The 21,753-nt window shown below is 45.3% G+C and overlaps 1 protein-coding gene across 3 annotated transcripts in view; it reads right to left on the bottom strand.

The window, feature by feature from the left end:
* Nucleotides 1–21,753, bottom strand: part of CADPS (calcium dependent secretion activator) — a 384,452-nt gene that overhangs the window by 23,314 nt on the left and 339,385 nt on the right. The window lies entirely within an intron of this gene.

The raw sequence follows: 21,753 nt of genomic DNA, 5'->3' as shown, positions 1-21,753 counted from the left end.
TGAAAAGTTGAAAAGAATGCATTTTTTTTTGCCTGGAGAAGAGATGATAAAGAGGCGATATATTTGCCACCTCCCAGCACTTGATGGCAGAGCAAATTTATTCTCTGTTTGCTCCAGAGGGCAAAACAATGGGTTCAAATGACAAGAAATGGGATTTTGACTAAGCATTAGGAAGAACCTCTGGACAGTACAAACTGTTTGACGGTGGACCAGCCAGACTGCCTCAGGCAGCTGTGAACTGTGTTTGGATTTTAGTGCTCGATATGTTAAAAACCTTCAGTAAAATTGCCCCCCTCCCCTTTGAGCAGAGAGCGAATGGCTGCCTGTCCGACCTGCAGTAGCAATGGATTTCAGTGGGAGGCTGGCGTTGGGGGAATCCCTTCTAACTCAATGATTCTACCATTTTTAGTTGTATCTCAGTCCAGCAAGAACCAGCCATGCCCAGATAAGGCTTCATATGGGTTGCCTTCTGAGATTACTCAAGCATGGATCATTCATGCAGGCTAACAGTGGATACTAGCCATGGTGGTTGTGCTTTGCCTCCACGGTCAGAGGCAGCTTCAGAACACCAGTTGCTGGAAACCACAGAAGGTGAGGGTGCTCTTGTGCTCAGGTCTTGTGAGAATAGGACGCGGGACTAGATGGGCCACCGGCCTGATCCAGTGGGCTCTTTTTAGGTTCTTATTAGAATGCAACTGGGAAAGGGCATACTATTATTATTCTCATCCCAACTTTCCTCCATACCTGCCAAGTTACTGTCAGATAAATAAGGGACCGGGCCGGAAATAGCAGACCGAAAGTAGCGCTGCTGCCATTTTGGAACTGGGCGGAGCATGCTCAGAAGTGACTTTTGATGCTGCTTTGCCCAGTTCCAAAATGGCCACCGCGCCAGGAGTCGCACTGCAGCCATTTTGGAACTGGGCAGAGCAGCATCAAAAGTCGCTTCTGAGCATGCTCCGCCCAGTTCCAAAATGGCCGCCGCGCCAGAATAAACCGGGGAAAAAACAAAAAAAACCTGTTTTTTCAGCTAGGAACAGCTGGAAAAATGGGGATTTCCCGGGGAAAACGGGAGACTTGGCAGCTATGCTTTCCTCTACGGTGCTCAAGGTGGCATAGATGGTTCTCCCCCTCCTCATTTTATCCTCACAGCAGCACTGTGAAGGCAGGCTATGCTGAGAGAAGGTGACCAGCCCAAGCTCATCCAGTGAGCTTCATAGCTGAGTGGGGATTTGACCCCAGGTCTCCCATGCTCAAATCCAACATTCTAACCACTACATCACACTGCTGGTCGGCAATGCGCCTAAATGGTGTATCCAAAACCAAAAATAACCGTAGCGGTCAGAAAATGCTCACCTTGACTGAGTAAAAAACGTCACCTGAGCACTGGATGATTGGCCTGTCTTCTGGACATGCGAACCACCTACCCACAAAGCCTCTCTCTTGGTTTATTGGCCCTCATCCAGTCTGCAGGGCCGGCGCCTCCATTTAGGCAAACTAGGCCATGGCCTAGGGCGCTGAAATGGAGGGGGCGCTGTCGAGCCTCCTGCCCGCCGGCCGACTGCCGGCGCCTCCACGGGCGTCGCTGGAGCCTGGCGGGCGGCTGCTCAGCTCCGCCCCTGAAATGGAGGGGGCGCTGGCGAGCCTGCCCGCCGCCTGACGGCGCTGCCACCAGCGCCGGGAGCAACGAGTGTGTGGGGATGGCGGCAGCGCCCGTAGCTGAAGCCTTCAGCTATGGGTGCTGTTGCTGCCAACGCCGACGCTCGATCGCTGCCGCGGCCGCTGAAAAGCTCACAGGGTCCCCTCCATAGGCGGGAGGCGCGCTAGCCAAAATGAGAGCTCAGCGCCCTCCTGCCTATGGAGGGGACACAGCGGCGTCAGCGGCGTTGTGCACGCATCATGACGCATGTGCCGGTGGGAGGCGCCAGAAGGTGATTTAGCCTAGGGCGCAAAAAGCCCTAGCACCGGCGCTGCCAGTCTGCTACTGCATTCAGGCACCAGTCCAGGGCTCGCACGGTCATCCTGATTCAGGTATTATGGAGAAACAGAGCTGCATGTCACCAGCGTACTGATGTCACCAGGCTCCAAACCCCCTAATGACCACGCCCAACAAACCAAAATTGGTAAAGGTTCCATTTCAGCCGGCTGAAGATCTTTTGTTAAAGCTCATTAGGTCTTACAAGTTGAACCTGCACAGTCTGAAGTTAAGTACCACTGAGGTTAAGGAAGCTTACTCACAAGAAAATATGCCTAGGATTGCAGACAGCTATGCTGAGCCTCACGCTACTCTTTCGCTGTGTGCATGTGTATGTACATGTGTTACCATGTTTCTCCGAAAATAAGACACCGTCTTATATTTATTTTTCCTCAACCCCCCCCCCCCACACTATGGCTTATTTTCAGGGGATGTCTTAATTTTTTCCCCCTCCTCCTCCTGCCGCGGCCGGCACTGCTGCCGCGCCTATCACTATGTCTTATTTTCGGGATATGGCTTATATTCCTTGAATGCTTAAAAATCCTGCTATGGCTTATTTTATGACTACATCTTAAAATAGGGGAAACAGGGTACTATCAATAATAATGAAACCACCCAGCTGCCTGCCTTTCTGGACTCTCTTGGGGGGCACAGATGTCACGACGATGTTACTACTATACCTCTCACTCCTCTTTTGCCCCAACGTATACTTCTCAGTACACGTGGTTGTTTCAAGCAAGTTTCTACCAGTCATGATCTGTTCCAACATCAGAGGTGGGCTGGGTGGAAATGGTTTGAGGCAATGGAATAAGGCAAAGGGGGAATGGCGTTATTTATTATTTAATCCAGGCTCCATAATATTAAAAAGCAAAATCTCTTCCCTACGTGGGCCCTTTTCATGGGGAGGAGGGCAGAAACAGATCTTTGCACCATTCTTTTTTTTTTATGGCAAATTGGACGCATAAATGCATAAAACAGATGTGACTGAGCCATTGTTTCTGGTTTAGGTTGTAGCTTGTGGTGCTCTAGCAAGGATTGGGGGGGAAGGGGACCTCAGGCATGGGGCCAAATGAAACTCCCTCCCCACTTCACTGGCTTTTGCTTTGCATCCTCTCAGAGCACTTTTGCCTGGCATGTCTATGCCCCTGAACTCTGATAGTGCTGCACTAACCACTACAACACACTGACTCTTACGATGTGTATAAATGAGTTTTAAATGCCCTTGGTTTTAAAATATAATTTGAAAGCCAGCAGTGGACTTCTTCCAGGAAAAGTGTTAAAAAGGTGGAGGAGCAGGTGGCTATAAACATCCATCTCTGAACCACTGTCCATTTGTTTAGTACCAAGTACAGTACGAGAGGAAGTGTGGTCCACTGGACCATGTTGACTTAGGGCCCTCTCAGACTGTTGTTATCTTCAAGTGGGATCAATTGCCCACCAGCAAATTTGGGTAGTGCAAATGAATTCTGATTTCGTGCTCTTGTACAGCAAACCTCTTTCCCCACCAAAAATCATATATATATACAGTATATATTTTTTACGATAAAGAGAGTGACAGAAAAATGTACTGGAAGGCCTAGGGGAACACTTGCTTGACACAACATCCTATAACCTCTCTGCAAACTATGAATGGAAGCAAAATAGAATGGAAACAGATTTAGGAGATGCATATTCAAATTCCACCTCTGCTTATAAGTGACTTGGGAAGTCACTATCTTAAACCTGAGTCTAAAATGATTTTCCTTTGGTGTATATATATATATATATGTGTGTGTGTGTGTGTGTGTGTGTGTGTGTATGATCTCCATTCCTTTCTGTTGCACACTTAAAAAGGTCTTTATTTCCCTTTTGTTGCAGTCTTTATTGATACTCTTAATATATTTTTACTTCTCTTTGCAGCAAAAGATTTACTGGGTTGTTTTGCATTATTTTTTTTAAAAAAAAACAATCTTTTTTTTAAATCAAAAATGTTTTTACATTGAAAACATTTCACACTTTCCTAGCAAAATGAAAGGGATTTCCCTTGTGCTGTTGCAAGACACTTGCTAATATGTGCAATGCTCCCTCTAGCGGCTGGCCCACCAGCAGCTATTAATTAATCAATCGCACCAACGAATGAACACAGTTACTCCCTGTGTAAATGATGCTTCGTGGCAAATAGCTTCCTCTTTATGGGTATCATTTCCATGAAGGAAAATGCATATACAAATTTACTTGACTGCATGTACACAGCAAGTGAAGTTGTGGCGAACCACAGCTTCCCAATGCATGTACAGATAATGAAACAAGACACGTCTGTTGGTACATTTAAGAATATGCCCATCGCCCTGTTTTCACAGTGGCCAAGAAAAGCCTGGGACGCTGCTCTCACTTGTGGATCCCAGCAAATGGTATTCAGAGGTGAAGCTGCACAGGGACTGATATGTGAATGAGAGAGCCATTTGAAAAGTAAGAACTCAGTACCGTGAATTCAGTACCGTGGTTCTCAGCCTCCTGCAATCCCAGTTTTTGCTAGGCACATGCTGCTCTGTACTGAATATGAGTGCTTAAATCGGTTGACCCCCATGCACCCATTGTTAATCTGGTGGACACCAGAATGGTCTCAAGCCAACACTTGTCGCAGCTATAAACTAGAATAATCGGTACTGAGGGACAAAATGGTTTAAAATTAAGGACGAAGAATGTGACCTGAGAGATTCCAGAAATGAAAGGCATGAGTGGCATGCAAGATTTTCTTAAAGAATTACCAGATATTCTTTACTTTAACGCAACATTCCTTTATCCAGAGCTTTAGAGCAAACAAATCTCATTTGCAGAACACCCTTGGTGCCAAAGAACTCCACAGAACAAGGCTTGTGCATTGACAGCCTGCATGTGACCTCTGACTTTGAGGTCACTGCGGTGCAGTGCTTGAGGCGCTGGACAAGCAATGGAGAGATCCAGGTTCAGATCCTGCCTCAGCCAGGAAGATCACCTTGCTTCTCAGTCCAATTTATCTCACAGGGCTGTTGTTATGTTTATATGAAGATATAAAGTTGGAAGGTGTGCAAACGGTGAGCTTTTAGCTTTCACCTTGGGAGAAAGGTGACGTCTAAATGTAGCTACTTACCATCACCCTATCTGAATTGTAATCAAGATATGGTAATATGTTTGCTTGCAGCAGCAGCAGCAGCAGGGACGCAGAACCTGTGGCCATCTGGATTTTGTCTGGCTAAAAGTCCTATAATCGCTTACCAATGTCCATGCCACCTGCAGCTAACAGAGATTAGAATCTATTAACATATGGGGAGCCAAAGGTTCCCCATGCAGAAGGTCCCAGGTTCAATCTCTGGCAGTTCCAAGTAGGACCACTGGGGATGTCCCTGTCTGTAGGGTGAGCTGTTGGGCTAGATCAGGCACCCCCAAACTGCGGCCCTCCAGATGTTTCGGCCTACAACTCCCATGATCCCTAGCTAAGAGGACCAGTGGTCGGGGAATATGGGAATTGTAGTCCAAAACATCTGGAGGGCCGAAGGTTGGGGATGCCTGGGCTAGATAGATCAACAGAATAAAGCAGTGTTCTGTGTTCCTATGTAATGGTCCCCACTTTCATGGCAAGAGTTCTTTGTGCAAGAAGACACACTCCTGGCCCCCAGACCTATGGCGCTGCACAGAGAATAGAGAGGTTGGTCATCTTTGCCATTGAACAAACACTGTGATTCCAGAGGAACACCCCCCACCCCTGAATACAATGGCTCTGGGAAATTTATGCCCTGACCTTATGACACAGTGAAAATTTGCTGCTTGGATGGAAAGGTATGATCATTACAGGTTTCCCGGGAGGAAGTGTGAGAGACTGGTGGATCATTGTGAATGCTCGGAATGAAATAACAGCTATGTAGCACTAGCTCCCAAGTCTGTGGGATATAATCTGGTTTTTGTAACCCTGCATAAACTGTGTATTATTTAGGTCTTTTTTAAACAGACACCTGAAACAGTGAATTGTAGAGGGTCTCAAAGGAAATGTATAGCTCTGCTGTTTTTTTTTAAAGGCCTCTTTTTGAATACTGTATTCTCTTGTTTGTTCTCTCTATCTAAAAAAAGAATGTTGATATTTTACACTCAGTTTCTCCTATAAAGGTCCTTAACTAAACAGACTACCTACATAGCAATTTTGTGAAGGGCCATGCCCTTTCCTAGTCAATGGATTGCAATCCAGCACCAGCGTAATTGGGATGTAATGTTATTTTGCACATTGCAATAGAATAACGACAGTCACACAATACTTTAATTGTACTGGTATTTATGCTTTAACACTAGAAGCGGAATCAAAAGACGTCACAAACTGGACTCAGTAACCTTAATTGAGTCCTCTTGTGTAGCTTTCGCATTGTAAAGTGAGTGTTTTAAGGGCAGGGTAGGTATTCACTGTGAACTGGATGTTCATTGAATGGCTGAATAATGTCCTCGCCGTTCCTTCCAGCGCCATACATGGGGTTGCAAATGGATCTCCTGGCTATTTGTGAGCATTTTTGTAGGCTGATATCATAAATGCAGGGTGGGGGCAAGATTTAAAAGGATATTGGGTGGTAGAAAAGAAAAGAGCTACAGATCAAGAAGGAATAAGTGACCTATGACTGTTAATCTAATATGCACCAGTGGTTTGCTTGCCAGTGGTGTGTGACTGGGCAGTCCACAGAGAAAGAGAAAGAAGAGAGGGAACTCTGTAGGGAACTGGGCTAGACCTTTGTTGCTGAGGTAGAGGACTAAACACTGCCAAGCACCACCTCAGTCTGATGCTGGGAAGTGTCTCCTTAGCCCACTGGCCAGGGCAAGCCGGTAGTAGCCTTGTTTTGTATGCAGCTAAATTCTAAAGAACTTGCACTCGGAATCACACTGCCTCTAATACTGGAGGGAATTCTGCTTCCTTTGCATCAGTGCCCTTATTGTAGAACTATCTCGCCTCTTTCGCTTACAAGAGCAGCAAAATTATGGATGCCCCAGAGCCTATCACAGACGAATCTGTGTTCACAGGCCATTTGCTGGTGCTTAGTCCTGACAACTCATGACTCCCGCTTCCTTTACCATCAATTCTGGTGGCCATATACCTGCATATTAGTTATAGCAAAACACAACTGGAATATGCTGATCCACCAGCAGGACACTACTTTTTTGCATGCCACAGGCTTTGCCAAACTGACGCCCACCGTATGTTTTGGATTACAGCTCCCTTCATGGGCTGGCTGGGGCTGGTGGGAGTTGTAGCCTCAAACTGGAGGACACCAGGCTGGCCTAGAACAAAAAACAATGACACTTGTCATCCACAGTAACTCTCAACCCACCAAATGTTGTGCTGAATAATTCCCAGAGGCATAAAACAGCAGCATTGCACTCCCTTAAAATAATGATGTTGGTCCAGGCAGGCCCATGCAGAGCTTGTCTGAGGCCTAGGGTGGCTTGGGGACCCAGGATATTCTTGGCATGACAGCATAGGTTCAACAGATCCCTAGCGAGGTCCGCCCAGCCAGCTTAGCTCTCCGAAGCACAGGAGAAGTGTACCCGGCTGCCCCACCCTCTGCATGGGCCTGGGTCCAGGATTCATGATATCTGAAAGCAAGCACTTGATTGTTGCACTTAAGCCTGTGTACAACATCAAGTACATTTTAACGTGGATGATACTTTATGTATTCACCAAAAAAAGGGCAGTAGAGCCCAACATGCACTGGGACGTGCAGCTGCCTGCTTTGCAGCAGCTTCCATCAAGCCAGCAGAGGGCTGAAATAAGCCACCGGGAGTCTTTACCTGGGAGCTATGGCAGCAGGAAAAGGGACCTGCTGGCTTGTTCCCAAGTTGGCATTCAGCACCTTCAAGTCTGGATGGTGACAGAGATGCACTGCAGCTACCATAACAGCACAAGTCAGGTGTCACAAGGCACCAGTGGGGCTACCATTGGTCCAGCACAACTTCTCACTATGGCCCGATTCTGCAGTATGAAGATCATGTTACTCAGAGAGTGCTTGAGGTGTTCTACGATCACCTGTCCCTGCCCATCCATCTGCCTGCTTTCCCCTAGGAGCCTGTCTGCTTTCCAACTGTGCCACCCTGCTGCTCAGTAACACCTGCTTGCTTCTAGGTCTCCAGCCCTGGCAATACATTTACTGCACACAGGAGATTGAAAGATATGTTATTTGTTGGAGGTGACCATTGTTTAGGAATGGGCTGAAAATGCCAGAGAGAGTGAAGAGAGTGAAAAGGAAAGATATGTACTTTGCAACAACAACAACAACAACAACAACAACAACAACAACAACAACAACGGTTGCCCCAGCCATTCTGGGCGACTTCCAACAAAATATAGAAACACAATGAGACATCAAACAATAAAAACTTCCTTATACAGGGCTGCCTTCAGATGTCTTCTAAAAGTTGTATAGTTGTTTATCTCCTTGACATGTTTTCTGTCTGTGTTAGGGAGGAAGGGACAGGCGAAGAAGAGGGGACAAAATATTTGCTCCCATTAGATGTGTGACATAAGGCATGTCCAGAATAAGGAAGGATTTGGATTAGATAGGTCTGCATAAGAGGGGATTTACTGCATTGATTGTCACTTCCAAATTTCAGGCCCAGTCCTGTTTTGCTTGGGTACCTTCAGTTAAAGTCAGCTGAGGTTTTGTCAGCCCCTAAGAAATATTATATCCTCTCATTTGAACCATGCCACAGTTCAATTAAAAAGAAAAACATTTTCTTTTAAAGAAGAGTTTGAATGGTGCAGCATTATTTCTCTCTCCCCCCAGCATGTTTTTTTTTGGGTGGACTCCCTTTTTCCTCACCCCCCTTTAATCTAAAGTAGGATTAGTGGCCTTTTTATTTTTACAGTCAATTTTCTTCCTTTTGGTTATACAGTGCATCAGGGAAAATTCTGCAGCCCTTCTGAGATTTGTTTGCAAATGTGATGGGCTTTTCAGGTTTTCTGCACCGTCTCTCTCTCTAAAATATTGCTTTTACTATAAACTGCACACGCAACAGAGTTGGGCATGTGCATTGTCCCCCATTCCCATTGACCATGCTGGCTGGTACTGATGGGAGTTGTAGTCCAAAACATCTGGAGGGCACCAGGTTGGTGAAGGCTGATGCAGACAACACTTAAACTGCCAGATTATATTTAAGAAGGAAAGGTATTCCTCTTGGAACATCATCAGCACATTGTCAGTGCTATACTTTGTTCAGGATGTGGGGTGAGCAGTTACGTGTAATGTCCCATCTGCCGGAGATGTTCCATAAGCATAGCTGCCATCAGCATATCTGTTCAGCTAGAGAAGGGGTTGCTCTGTACAATTTCTTCCTTTATTAATGACCTGAGCAGCTGGTAGGATAGTAACAGCTGGCAAGCTCTTATCTCCTCCTCAGTACCAAGCATCTTGGACTCTACGATTGGCAGGTGAGGCCTTGTTGGTGGTGCCACCGCCGGGGGCTGCCAAATTGTCACATAGTATATTCAGTGGTGGTTCCCTGGTTGTGGAATTCCCTCCCTAGTGAGGTGCACCTGTTTCCACCATGATTGACTTTCAGAAGGAATTTGAGAACATTCTTGTTTACGCGGACATTTGATGGGCGAAGAATACTGCCCCTGCCGACCCCGAAACCAGAGGGATGTTTTTAAGTGCAACTGCTTTTAGAATGGTTTTGCTTTTAAATTGCGTACCTGTTTGCTGCCCTGGGTTCCTTGGGGGGTGAAGGATAGGATAGAAATTCAATAAATAATTATAGCTACTCTGGCAGAATATCGTGCCCGAGAAACTGAACTACATATCGAGAATTTCACAATGAAAATTTCATCTTCGCCATGAATTCACTAGGGTAGCCTTACACAAGCCACTCTCTCTCTCAGTCTCCCATCTACAATGTGGGTATAATAACATGGCCAATACCTTCTGGTGTAGGGGTGCAGGCAGGATACACGGAACACTAAAAAATACCCTGTACAAGGGAAGGGGAGCTCTGGTGAATCATCAGACTAAAGGCCCATCTAGTCAAGCGTTGTTTGCAAGAGTAAATAGGAAGCTCACACACAGGGCATGAAGGCAACAGCTCTCCCCACCGCACTTGCTTCTCACTCAGCAACTGGTAATCATAGCTCATTAAGAAAAGCCCTGCTAGGTCAGGCCACTCTAGTCCAGCATCCTGTTTTCCGCTGTGGCCAGTCATACGCTTCTTGGATGCCCACAAAGCAAGACATCATGAGTGCAATACACCTCTTGCATTGTCTGCCCACCAGCAAGTTCTGGTGAGAGCTGTTTGCAGGAAAATAAAATGCAACCACAAGAGAGATACAGGGAACCAAATACATGTTAAACATGTCAGCTGATTATCCATAGGCCGACTGTATTATGTTGTGTCCAACCTACAGCTTGAACAAGGTTTGATTCTGGTGTTAGAGTTGTAAGAAAAGTATTCATCAGGTTCCTTGTTTGAGCTGCTCAATACTATTGAGTGGCATTAGGAAGTGGGAGAACTTCTGCTCAGGCAAGGTGGGGCATCCAAATTTTTGCTGATCCTCTTACCCATACTGTTCTGGAGTATCTCCCTAACCATCAGGTGTAGCTTTTTGGGGGGTCCAGCCTTTCATGAGCAGAAGTACTTCTGCTTCCCTCACTGGATATAACCCAAGGTGGCTAATAATTTTGTATTATCGCTCATAAACATCAACGTGACAACTTCTCAGGAGAAAAGAAACAGCAGTCTTCTGCTGGGCTACTTGACAATATAATATTTAATTCCAACAACAATCTCCCTACTCCTCCAAAAAAAGCACAAACCAAACCAGGATTGTCTGATGCCTTCAATCTGCCATTAAAAATGTAACCACATTTTCAGACACAGAAAATATGACACTAAACATGTCAGTGAGAGTTTCAAGTAACAGAATAATTGGTCTGATTTCTCAAGCAGCAATTCGGCGACTGTTTACACTGATGCAGCCCCATTAACATACGTGGGTCTGCACCAGTGTAGAAGTGATTAGTGGAACAGTCTCCCCTGGAAAAGAAAACCAATTAACTGTCTTACCAAATGTCTGCTGGAACACGAAAAGCTGCTTCGATAAAGATCTTTGGGAGCATAAACTCCTACAAGCATGCAAAGCCAAGTGACAAATCTAGGACTTATTTTGTTAAGAGTCTATCTAAAATAAATTAGACTAAGCCCTTCTTAAATTAAATACTTCACAAGGGAATAAACCTTCTGACATACTATAGATAGCAATTTCTTACACAAGTGCAACTCTTCTGCATTTGTCAAGAAAACATTTCCACGATTAATCAACCCCCTTAAACCTTTCTCTTGTCCTTTTCTCGGTAGTGAATGTGCAGTTGAGGGTAAGCTGAGAAATGCCTCGGGGCTAGCATGTTGGTGTGATGGGAGCATGTTCTTGAAGCCCCCCCAAAAAACTGTTCTCCCTTTCACCTCCCGTAAAAATCTACACCAGAGAAATAGACCTCCAATGGCTGATGGGCAGGGATGGTGGAAGTAGCAGTCCAAAAGATCTGGGGTGCTGGGGAATAATGATTTATACAGTGCTCATATTAATGAAATCCCCACCCCTGACCCTCCACCTAGGGTGGTCATTTACACATGCTCAAAAGAGGTCATAAAATCTGCACATGCTACTTTGCAAATTTAGAAACCGTTACAATAATTTCAACAGAAATACAGCACATCTCACCATAGTGGGAGAGGCCGTGGCCAGGTAATGAGCAATTGCAAAGGGTTCTTTGTCTTTTAACCAGGTTTAGACCAGGCCCTTCTTCAAACAGAAAGCCACCTGATTTTTTTCTGGCCCCACTAAGATGGCCCCCCAAAAAGAGGACAATGATTTGCATAAAATTTGCATTTGATATTTTATATTTCTAGATACAAATTTGGACATAATTACGGTATTAAACATTAAATAGGAAAGCATCACTACTCACCCTAGTAGGGGAGGGCTGTGAGAAAGTGACAGGTGTGCCTGCTCAGTCTCCTGGCTGCCATTTCAAGGTCCCTGCTCTCCCTTTTTTATGGTTATCTTTAAACCAGTTTGTGCTTCAATGAGAGGACACCTTGAAACAGACACCTGTTCTCTGACAGCCCTTCAAAGTAGAGGACTGTTCTCTCTAAAGTAGGACATGTAGCCGCCCTACCAGATATCTTGGTGTGGCTCTGTGCCGCTCATATGCTGTAGTAGCACTGCAAACTTGGGCCCACGCGCCTTACATACTTGGAACTGCACACTATTTCCTGCGTTGTCACGACGATACATATTCACAAAGTCAGGATATCAAGAGGCCTTAAGTAATGCCCAAATCCTCGAAAAGAGCATGCTCAGGTTGCTTCCAGCCAACCTACTGAGTTCCCATCCTAATTTGTTTGTAGGGAAATTAGACAACGCTGGCTATTTAATGAGCATTCGTTCTGATTTGTTTGTGGAGAGAGCATGTTGTTGTTTTGTCAGACTCAACATTATGGAGACACATTAAAACCGATGAGGAGACTCTCTGTTGTCAATGGATGCGAATCTGCAACATGGCAGTCATTTGTAATAACGAAAGGCACTCTTGGCTTCCTCCCGCCTCCCTTTTCCCAGTCCTATCTCACACAGGTTATTGAACATTACACTCACCTTGAGATGCTTGGAGTTGTAATGAGAGGCTTCTGCTTGAAGGCGAACTTGGGTGACGCATTGAAAGTCACACTTCCCACCTTAAGAATCCTCTGATAGTTTGCTACACTATCCTGATCACATGGTGCTGTGAATCTTTATTATTAGGTTCACATGGGATGCAGCTTGGGAGGAATTAATTTGTGCGTTTGTGTGGCAGGCGGGAGGCCAATCTTGTGGAGACAATCTAGCCCCCTTTTCCTCTATGCTTGTCTGTCAAAGTACTGGCATTAATCTGCCTGACCAGGGCTGGCCATATTAGTTTAAGAGCAAACACTCCAGAAACAAAAGACTGAACTTCTATTTCAATACTAAAGATGCCTAATGAGGTATCTGAAGAAGTGTGCATGCACACGAAAGCTCATACCAATGACAAACTTAGTTGGTCTCTAAGGTGCTACTGGAAGGAATTTTTATTTCATTTTATGCCTAATGAAATAGGTCCCCACAAATACAGTGAAAAAGGGCATTCCATTACAAGGGTGCAGACAGGAAATATCACATATCACACAAGACTCCTCGAGAGCAAAAACACACGCAGCAATGTTGCTCTTTGCTTACAGCAACAGCTCACCTATCAACACGGTACATGCAATGCTTTTTTTTTTAAAATAGAAAAAAAGTGCTGGTACTCACCATGAAGTTGTTACAGCAGGCGCCACACTTTTAACATTTGAAAATAAAAAGTGCTGGTTCTCTGTACCCTTGAGTACCCCCAGAAAAAAAGAACTGGGAAGATGTAACATTTAGACCTGATCACAGAGCCCTGATTCCATATTCTTTGAATCTAGCGGGGGGAAATCACATGCTTACCCAGCTCTTGATTCCTTTCCTGCGCTGCAAAAATTAGGTTTCTGTGTGCCCCTTGCCTCGTAGCACATAGGGTTGCCAGACTCAATAGAGCAGGGGTTCCCAACAAAATTTTCTCGAGGACCCCTCATCGAGCTGCTATTGTGACAAGGACCCCCATTAATTCTTAATCCTAAAATTAAAAAGTGAGAGCCAAATTAAGAGTCTTTTTATAAGAGTCCAGGGAGGAGGGAGGGGAATGGAGAAGACAGGAAACCTGCGCAGTAGCACACAAATGAAGCCGACGCGCGCAAAGCATCTTGGGGAGGTGAGCGTTAGTAGAATGCGCGCACTGCCTCTTTGCAAAACAGTAGTGTTTGTAAAGCGCCACCTAACGGCATACAGCAGAACTACTGCCTCATCTAATTCTAGTTTTGCGCTAGACTCTGCTCATGCAGGAAGCGGCCAAAACAAAAAATCTGTTATCATACGAAATATATTTAATATATTTTTTATTCTAATAGCATCTTGCGGACCCCTCTGGCATAGCTCGCGGACCCCTGGGGGTCCGCGGACCACCTGTTGGGAACCACTGCAATAGAGGACATGACTTCTGTGCCTTTAATTGCCCTCCTTTCTTTTGAGTCTGGAAACCTTAAAGAGAAACCAGCAGACCCTTTGTTTAATTTCCAAGCAAAGGGTCTGCTGGTTTCTCTTTAAGGTTTCCAGCCTGAAAAGAGAGCAGGGCAATTAAAGGCACAGAAGTCCTGTCCTTTATTGAGTCTGGCAACCCTAATAGCACACATAATGTAACATTTATTTATGTCCACAAAAACCCCTTATATCCTGCCCTTTGCACTGAAATCCCAACAATAAATACATAAAAACAACAAATATTAAAACAAGATGCAGTCTTGATCAACAATATCATCAGTTACCTGAGATCTAGGCATGCATCTACATTAAAATGCCTGCCAGGAAACACAGGTCTTTAGCTGGTTCCGAAAGCTGAACAACATTGGTACTAGGGCTGTGGCTCAGTGGTAGAGACTCATGTGCCACATGTAGCAGGCAACAGGTCCAATCCCCGGCGTTTGCAGTTAGGGCTGAAAATGTTCCCGCCTGAAACCCTGAACAGCAGTTGCCAGTCATTGCAGACACTGACAATATTGAGCTAGAATCGGACCAATGGTCTTGACAGGTTGTAAGGCAGCTTCCTATGATGCTGAACCTCATGGGGAGGGGGAATGCTTTCCATATCTGGAGTGCTGAGAAGACTCCCTGGGCCTCCCTTAAGGCTGGAACTTCCAGCAGGGCCTCAATAGAGAGGCCAATTTGTGCAAGCTCCCCCTCCTTCCAAAACAGTGGAAACATCTCTGCACAAACTCCCCATGTCATGTTAATTTGTGTGCATGCTGGAGCCGTTCAAACTCGGGATGAATTGTCTCAGGTAAGTCCAACCTGTCGTAGCCAAAACCCAGGAGACATGTCTTCTGGGCCATGTTCCTAGGTGAGTTACATGACCCACATGAGAGTACGGAGCCTAAAAATGAGATATCTCGATTTAATTGGGGCAGTTGAAGGGTATGATATTGACCAAGCCATTCTCCTTTCTGCTTGTTAATACATTTTCCTTTTGTTCTGAAGTCTCATTTTTAGATCCACTTTTGCCCTGCATGGAGAAGTGTTTTCTAAGTGGAGGAAAAAAATATATATACCTCTCGGAAAACGTCCAGGCACATACTGTACAGCTGATTGTAAAGTGACAGTGAAATGGTAAGTCAAGTCTCCTGAAAAAGCATAGAGCAGTTAGCATCCCAGTATCATCGGGCCCTATCACTACATGATTAAGTTCTTACCAGACTTTTCAGTAAGGGCAACCTTCCTGATCCGGTAACTGCCAAGGGCAAGCCAAATACACAGAGTCAATCTATGAACATTTAATCTCTGCAGAGAAGGCAGATTAAGTGTATAATTGACCCATATAATCCACATATCATCTCCAGTCAAATGCTTCCTACGTCCGGTTTAGACAGACAGGGGCTCTGCAAAAGAAAGCTATCAGGGACTGCATATTACCAGGGCTGTGGATTTCATCAAAGTTCGAGATGGCTTTTTAATCACTGATCTCAGAGACTGCTAGACTTAAGCAGATGAACTAGCTGCTAAGCACATCTGTTTTAATCCTTATCTTCTGGTCAGGCAGGCTCGTGTCTTCAAGAAGTACAAGGAGGGGTGGGGGAAAATAAATTAATTTTTATTTAGATCTTTGCAATCTTGGGAGCTTCGCTGGATGATTTGATTTCTCATATCAAAAGCATGTTGTTGTTGTTGTTTTTTTAAGTATTTTTTTTGGGCAAGGGGCAAGATATTGGATTAATCATCTGAGAGGAGGGAAAATGCCATCTGCGCCTTTTGTGGATTCTGCATCAATATCCGAAGATCCACATAGCACCTGGATTCTCATCTCATTTTTTGATACTCTGCTGCTACCGAGTAGCAGTCTATAAGAATGCATTCCTCACAATATCCAAAACGATGGTTCTCATCGTGAGATCTATTGGCGATGGACTTTGAAGTCTCTTGAAGCCAAGGGTGGCACAGGGCCAAGCTAGAATGCGACACTAATCACATGGTTGGTCTTTGCATGCTTGTGTTGGGCTTTACTATACAGCAGTCATGGGGGACAGAATCTAGAGGGAGATCATGGCATGCAGTGCAGGGGGGGAGGGGAGGAAGAGGGGCTTTAACACTGCCCCTGCTATGGTCTGGGTCCAGACAGGGGCCCATGGATGTAGCAACCGAGTAATTTCGTTGTTCCCGCAAGGGGACAATGACAATAAAGATATCTTATCTTATCTTATCTTATCTTATCTTATCTTATGTGCCTGCTATTTCTTGGGAAGGAAGCTCCCATGCAGCCATGTTGTCACTGTTTGTGTTGCATTTGGGTTCTCTCCTTTGAAAGGAACCTGCCAGAGCTCCCCTTACCTTCTGCCCCAGTACTGTAAATCAGGGTTGGTTCACACAATGTAGGAATTGCCGGCTACAGGCCTGCATACTGTAACTTGTACTTGCAGTAATGTGTGAGAGCCATACTTCTTGTTGTTAACTGACATATATACCTGGGCAGCTTGCAAGATGGAACAATCCCCCTCTCCCCCGCTGTATGTTGTTCTGGGGATTCCCCCCACCCCCAGCCAATTTCACGAGGCATGGGGTAGGGGTACATGAAGGGAGGAGCGGGGTGCAAGCCCCACTGTGCTGTCTTTGCGTGGGCTGAAGCTGGTGGAACTAGTTAGCTGAATTCCCAAGAGATGGTATGTTTTAATACACGGAACTTAATTACACCAAAGCCCACATCTCTTATGTCCCACAGATGAGCCATTTGCAAGGGAATGACATCCTGACAGTACTGGTTCTCACTCTATGTCCAACTGCTAGCCAGCCGTTCATTCATTCATTTAACTATTTAGAACCTGCACTTTTCATGAAATATATCAAGACGGCTTACAATATAAAAATACAATAAAAACAGTCTATAAACATCCACAAGGAGCACATCAATAAAACATCAGTAGATACTGGCTGGTTATAAAGAAAAAATTCCCGTTGCGAAGGCCTGTCTAAACAGTGCAGTTTTCAGAAGATGTCTGAAAGGAGGCAGCGACGATTCCTGCCAAACCTCTCCAGGGTGGGTCTTACCAAAATAAAGGTAGTGAAGGCCAACTGGACCCTAGGGGTGTGGGGAACTACCAAAAGTGCCCCATTGGAGGATCTCAGTCAGGGGTCAGCAAACTTTTTCAGCAGGGGGCTGGTCCACTGTCCCTCAGACCTGAGGGCAGGACTATATTTTTTGGGGGGAATTGAACAGATTCCTATGCCCCACAAATAACGCAGAGATGCATTTTAAATAAAAGGACACATTCTACTCATGTAAAAACACGCTGATTCCCGGACCGTCCACGGGCCGGATTGAGAAGGCGATTGGGCTGGATCCAGCCTCCGGGACTTAGGTTGCCTACCTATGATCTCAGTGCTCAGTGCTCCCTAAGGTACTCTGGACCCAAGTTGTCCAGGGCTTTGTGGATTCATAAACCTGGGCTGGTAGCAAATCAGCAACCAGGGCAGCTCTCTTAGCAGCGGATTATCATGTTGCCAGTAATCTGTTCCTGTGAGCAGTCTAGCAGCTGCATTCTGCAGCGGCTGCGGCTTCAGGACCAGATGCAAGGGCAGCCCCACATGAAAGCAAGTCCTGAGATTACAGCAATCAAGTCCTGAGATTGCCAATGCATGGGGCCACTGTCATCAGCAGGTGGTCACGCCCCCCAAACGGTCACAGCTGGAGTATCAGCATGAGCGGATAAAAAACACTCCTGGCTACAGACATCACTTGGGCCTCTAATGGATCAAGGAGTAGCCTCAGGCTGCACACCTTTTCCTTCAGAGGGAATGCAACCCATGGGAATGTTACCCTGCACCCCAAATTCCCAAGCAAACCCTAGCCATACACAATCACGACTCTCTTATCATTTAAACAACACCACAGGACCCCACTTGGGACAGGTAACACAATGCTACTGTTTTTAGATTACAAGAGATGCTAAAATCACGTATCAAAAACCCAACATATAACCACAAATCAGAGTTATAGAACCGATATACAGATAAAACCACACACCTCTAGCCGAGAAAACACAAATGTACAATAACACTATTGTGTTTCTTTTTCATAACTACTGGCCCTCTGGCCACCCTTTTAGTATGATGGGACAAAGAAGTCATGTGAAATTGCCGTAAATAACTCTTGGAGGAGAAAATAGCTTTGTTAGCTGCTGGATTGTCAGACTAACTTACTAGCCAATCTGTTTCTTTCCCCAGTGACCTGAAGAGAAGATTTTTAAAATGACAATGATGACTTTATTCCACAGTAAACCCGACTAATTTACAGAATAAAGGCGATTAAAATGTAGACCACACAGTAATATTCAGATAATCTCCTGCATACCCCAATATCCACCAGGGAGAATAATTCTGCTATCACCGCTCACATGGGGAAGAGGAACTGGGGAGGTAATGAACACTAAAGCAGTGTAGAATGAACGGCCTCGGGAACAAAAGAAACAGCAAAATTAGCCTTTTGAAAATGTGTTGCCAATAATATTAATAACTTAAAATATTTTTTAAAAAATAAAAAGTGCAGAATATGTGACAAAGACAAGGAGGAATCCAAAGGGAACACCACCTTCAGAAATAAAACAAAACAAAGGTGGTGATTTTATTGATTAACACCCTAATTCTATGCATGTTTAATCAGAAAGTACGGTAAGCCCTGCTATGTTCAGTGGGGCTTGCTCTCAGGGAAATGTCAACAGGGTTGAAGCCTAAGATGTATTTCATTGTTGCTGAGATTCACTGAAAGTAGGCAGCTTTGTGAAAAAGGAGACAGAGCTCCTGCACTTTTAATACATGGGTAGAAGAGGGAATTTCAGCAGGTATAGCTTGCATAACAAGCTGCTCCTGTTAATTTTTCCTCTTCTGCTAGTTGTGTAGGAAGAGCCCTATCCTCTTTTGCATTAGGTCACCCGGAAACAAAGCAGGCAACGCAAGGCCTTGGAAAGCCCAGGTCAATGTGCCCACTGGGGAGGGTTACCTGTTTTAGAGCAGGGAAGTTGTTGAGACTCCCAACTCCCATCAGCCCCTGGCAGCATGACCAATGAGTCAGGGTTGATGGGAGCTGTATCCCAACACCAACAACTGGAGGACCACAGGATCTCCACCCATGTTTAACAGAAGGGGTGAGGAACCTGTGGCTTTCCAGATGTTGTTGGACTCCAACTCTCAACAGCCTCAGGAAGTATGGCCAATGGTCAGGGCTGAATGAGAGCTGTAGTCCAGGTCTACAGCTTCCCCACCGGTCTTGCTCTAGGGCAGGCATCCCCAAACTGCGGCCCTCCAGATGTTTTGGCCTACAACTCCCATGATCCCTAGCTAGCAGGACCAGTGGTCGGGGAAGATGGGAATTGTAGTCCAAAACATCTGGAGGGCTGAAGTTTGGGGGTGCCTGCTTTAGGGCAGTGTTTCCCAACCTTGTGCCTCCAGCTGTTTTTGGACTACAACTCCCATGATCCCTAGCTAGCAAGACCAGTGGTCAGGAATGATGGGAATTGTAGTCCAAAACATCTGGAGGGCCGAAGTTTGGGGGTGCCTGCTTTAGGGCAGTGTTTCCCAACCTTGTGCCTCCAGCTGTTTTTGGACTACAACTCCCATCATCCCTAGCTAGCAAGACCAGTGGTCAGGAATGATGGGAATTGTAGTCCAAAACATCTGGAGGGCCGAAGTTTGGGGGTGCCTGCTTTAGGGCAGTGTTTCCCAACCTTGTGCCTCCAGCTGTTTTTGGACTACAACTCCCATCATCCCTAGCTAGCAAGACCAGTGGTCAGGAATGATGGGAATTGTAGTCCAAAACATCTGGAGGGCCGAAGTTTGGGGATGCCTGCTTTAGGGTGACAAGATAAAAAGGAAGAGTAGGCTTCTGTATCTTTAACAGCTCAGAAATGCTCACAAAGGCTCAAAGTGCACCAGCCAGGAAGCCACACAAGGCCACCTTGTCATAACTACAGGACCTTTGATAGGGAATTTCAGAATAGCCATGCAAGCTGCATCTCTCTTCAACATGACTCTTTAAGGTACAGGAGTCCCCTCTTCTTTTGCAGAATGTTTCCAGATTAAAATGAATGTTTTTAATCTGAAATTTTCCAGATTAAAAAGAAAAGAATGGCTTGAGTATGCAGACTGTTGGGCCACAGTGGGAAATAGTAGAAAATGAGTGCCCTAGGCAGGGTTTTTAGTGCTATAACCGTGTCCTTACACTGGAATTTAAGTTTATATTTTTTGGAGCTGTGTTCCAAATTGAGAGCATGTTGCGAATTTAACCCTGTTTTGAGCACAGTGTTTATCTGTGGCCTTGAAATGGAGTTCATCTTGCTTATAGTGGTGTGCTTCTTACGGGGAACCCGATGCAACGTTTAAGCCAAACGGATTCTTGCTGTGTGTTGGCTCCTCTGCAAAGACAGGGCCTAAACCTTTTAAAAGCTAGCTGAAGCAGAGAGATGCGACCTTATATAGACCACGGTTTCGACTGAACTGAAATTCAATTTCGATCAACTATCCGTCTGCTGGGATCTGCACAAAACTGGAAACTGCTCAAAGGAAAGGTTGGCACTGAAAAGAACAGTCCCGGGGAAATGTACTGCTAATGGAAGATTTCAGCATAGGCAGGCAGAGCGCTAGCAGATCTGTAACAGAATGGAAATGACTGCCTCTTTGTCATTGCCAAGTGGATAGGTGATTTGTATTTGACATTTTTTTTAATATAAAAAATGCTTGAAATTCTCTTAAGAGGAAAGGAATCTCTGGAGTGCTTTATGCATGAATGAGGCATTCTCAGTGGATATGGGTCATGCTAGAAGATGTACACAGGAAGATTATTTGACTCCAATTCATGCCACTTGATATAATGTGATAAAACATTTGACATGAGAGATAAGTTCCATTTTAATCTTGGAGAATATCGGGGGGGGGGGGAGAAGGGTGGTGGTGAAAGGAGAGAATTATGCAGTAGGGAAGAGGCTTTGGTGGGAAAAGAAAAATGGAATGGGGGGGGGAGAGAAGATTGGCATCAAGCAGGAGAGGAACTTGTATGGGATGGTGCAGCAGTGACGATGGGAGAGAAAAGGCTTTTCCTGCCCAATGCAAGCAAGGGAGCACGTAAATAAAGCGCCGGTAGGTCTGAAGGCATTCACATCCGAATGCCAGAATAGTGGGTGAGTGGCTGGTTGGGGGAGAGAAACAGCACAAAACAAATGAGAGAGAGAGAGAGAGAGAGAGCAAGAGAGAGAGAGAGCGCTGAGAGGTGCAAAGGGAGAAAAAGGAAGCTGCTTTACAGCCACAAAAACAACATAAACAGAGCTCCAACCTAACAAGTGACTGAAACAGTAATGTCAAGCACCTGCTGCAAGCGCACAATTGCTAGGGCAGAAAATGTGTTGCACAGCAGAAGCAACAGAAAGGCAGAGACGTCTGTGAACATGCACTCTATGCTATTCAAAATAAAATCTTAGTTGACACTTGGGAGCTATCGGGCACCACAGCTGCCGTCCTCTTTCAATGTATTAAACCTAGGTTTTAAGATTTTAAAAAACCCATAAAAGTTCCACCCAGTATTTCCTAGAGGATCCCAAGTTCTAGTTTTAAAGCATTACAATTGTATTCTATAATGCAAAAATCGGAATTATTGGTTTTTTTAATTTTTTTT

Source organism: Zootoca vivipara, chromosome 2, assembly GCF_965207765.1.
Source record: "Zootoca vivipara chromosome 2, rZooViv2.hap1.1, whole genome shotgun sequence".
Lineage (NCBI taxonomy): Eukaryota > Metazoa > Chordata > Lepidosauria > Squamata > Lacertidae > Zootoca > Zootoca vivipara.
Note: the sequence above shows the minus strand (reverse complement) of the source record. Positions and strands in the feature narration are given on the sequence as shown.